Consider the following 3,070-nt stretch of genomic DNA (forward strand, 5'->3'; position numbering starts at 1 on the left):
CATTATTTCTCTTCTGATTGCTCTATTTCCATTAATCCATTTCCCCTGTCTCTTACTTTGCTTTAAAGTAATTACTGACCATTTGCTTCATACGGATAATTTCTTAAAGGAGCACAATAACCATGTGAGATATTTTTGGGGTTATGGTGTACAGATGGAGCAAATCTATTATTTAGCTAAATGATGACATCAGGGGATAAATACAATTTAAGCTTCCATTAATATCTCAGGGAGTTTTCTAGACTAATTTTTTCCAGAAAGTTTGGACATTTTAAGAATTTGAGTCTATTCCATATTTTGCTTCCATTCTATTGGAATCCACCAATTGTTCTCCTGATCACAACAACTGGTAGTAATAGCCAGGCACCATCTAGAGACCTTCTGGTCTCAGAGTAATTGAAACTGTAGAGAGGTTAGTTCTCTAGACTGGTTTCTTTTTTGAGTCTTGAGTTTTCTTCTTTCTCTTTTGCACCAGACATGTAGGGACCAATAGTTGTGTTTTCAATGGTCACTCACAAACTCCCAAAAAAGACCTCGAACACTACTCAGTAAGATGGGATAGGAAATACATACTTTATGAGTTATATTATTCCTGTTGGTTGAGTTGTCCCATAGACTATAGTTTTAAGGCTACAAATTCAGAAAATTTGTAAGCTTAGGACTAAGTCATATGGCATAATATAATTCTTATGGCATAGGACATAAAATTATATTATGTCATAAGATATAATGTAAGTCTTATGACATAAAGTTTGTGACTGACCATCTAAAATAAAACTGTTGGTCCCTATATGCCTGGTGCAAAAGAAGAGAGAAGAAAACCCAGGACTCAAAAGGTGTTTTGTTATAAATGAGGAATATCCTTAACTATGCCCTTTATGTACTTTATTATGTAAATTAATATATGTGTATTTACTTGTGAACACTCAGATTCCTGAGGAATATTACAGACTAATTGTATTATCTTTTTTAAATGGAAAGGTTTCTACTGTGAATCAGAACCACATTTTGACTCACTAAACTGATACATGCATTTTTAAAAATTTTTGTTGTGAATTGAGTGAAAGATTACAAACAAGGTTATCAGTTTTACATTCAACAAATCATACACTTTGTTTCATCTCAATGATTGCAATCCCTTCCATGTAACAGCAGTTATCCCACTTTCTCCTGGATTTCCCATTTTCATTCTGCACACCGTCCCACCCATTCTTAATTTTGTTCTTAGATAAATGTTACATTTTTTATTTTGACTGATTGACCATACCATGATGTGTATACCTTACTTAGCATTGTTGTCTTCCCTATCTACCTATTTACTGGTTGACTGAAAATTGGGCCACAAGGGTAAGTTCCTTTTCAGGACTGAAGGGTGGTCCAGTCTCTTTTTGTAGTTTTGCTCTATATTTTCTGCTACTTTGTCTGGGACCCTCTAACATAATCACTTTCAAAGCAATTAGTAGTAGTACCCAGGCATCATCTAGTTCTTCTGGTCTCAGAGATGTAGACACTGATGTTCACATGTTCTCTTAGCCCATTGGACTAGTTGATTCCAAGCATCTTCATTTTCAACACTTTACCTTCTTCTGAACATGGCGAGACTGATAGTTGCGCTTTAGATGACCGCTCATGAACTTTTAAGATCCCAGAAACTAATCACCAAACTGGGATGTAGAATATTGTCTTTGTTGACTGTGTTATGCCAAATGATCATAGTATCCCCTGAGATTATGGTTGAGCCCTTAGCCCCAGCAACTCTGTTTAATTTATAATTTTATGACATTGTGTTCTGAGAAGATGTTTTGTAGTATTTTGACCCTTTTAAATTTACTGGTCTGTTCTGGATAATGTTCCATGCGTACTGGAAAAGAAACTATATTGTACTGTTGTTGGGTTGAATGCTATGTACAAATCTATGAGGTAAAGCTGGTTAATTGTGTTGTTTAGTTCCTCTGTGTATTTGCTGAGTTTCTTTCTGGCTGTTGTGTAATTTTTCAAAAGTGTTGTATTAAAATCTCCCAGTATTATTGGTAAATTATCTTTTTCTTCATTTCTGTTTGTGTTTGCTTTGTGTACTTTGGGGTTCTTTCTTTGGTAGCATAGTTATATATTATGGCTATGTCCTGTGGTTCAATTGACCCTTTAATCATGAGACAATTTCTTTGTCTCATGCTGGTGTTTGCCTTAAAGTTTATTTTATCAGAGATTAATACTGCCACTCCTGCTCGTTTTTTACTAAAATTAGCTTGGTATATTTTTTTCCATCCTTTAATTTTTATTCTATTTTTGTCTTTGTAAGTTAGGTATGAGAGCACTGTAGACAGCATATTGAAGGATACTGTTGTCTTACCCATTCCGCCACTCTCTATCTCTTGACTGTTGCATTTAATCCATTGACATTGAGTATAATTATTGATAGGTATGAATTAATTCCACCACTCATCTATAAGCTTATCATACTATGGTGGCTTGTAAGTTGCTGTGATTCTGGAAGCTATGCCACAGGTATTTTAAAAACCAGCAGGTTCACCCACAGTGGACAGGTTTTAGATGAGCTTTCAGACGAAGACAGACTAGGAAGAAGGAGTGACAAACTACTTCTGAATATTTAGTCACTGAAAACCTTATGAATAGAAAAACACTGTCAGATATAATGCTGAAAAAATGAGTCCCTCAGGATGGAAGGCACTCAAAATGTGACTGGGGAAGAGCTGCCTCCTCAAAGTAGCATTGACCATGATGATGAGAAAGGAGTAAAGCCCATGGGAGTAAAGCCCACGGAACTTTCATTTGCTGATGGGAGACAACTCAAAATTAAGAGAAACAGCTGCAACCACCCATTAATAATCAGAACATGGAAGTACAAAGTATGAATCTAGGAAAATTGGAAATTGTCAAAAATTAAATGGAATGTATAAACATCTGTATCTTAGGCATTAATGAGCAGAAATGGACTAGTACTGGCCATTTTGAATCTGACAACCACATGGTTTTCTACATCCAGAATGACAAATTGAAGAGGAATAGCATTGCATTCACTGTCAAAAAGAACATATCCAGATCAGTCATG

The sequence above is a fragment of the Chrysochloris asiatica genome, unplaced genomic scaffold (assembly GCF_000296735.1).
Source record: "Chrysochloris asiatica unplaced genomic scaffold, ChrAsi1.0 scaffold00002, whole genome shotgun sequence".
Taxonomy (NCBI): Eukaryota; Metazoa; Chordata; class Mammalia; order Afrosoricida; family Chrysochloridae; genus Chrysochloris; species Chrysochloris asiatica.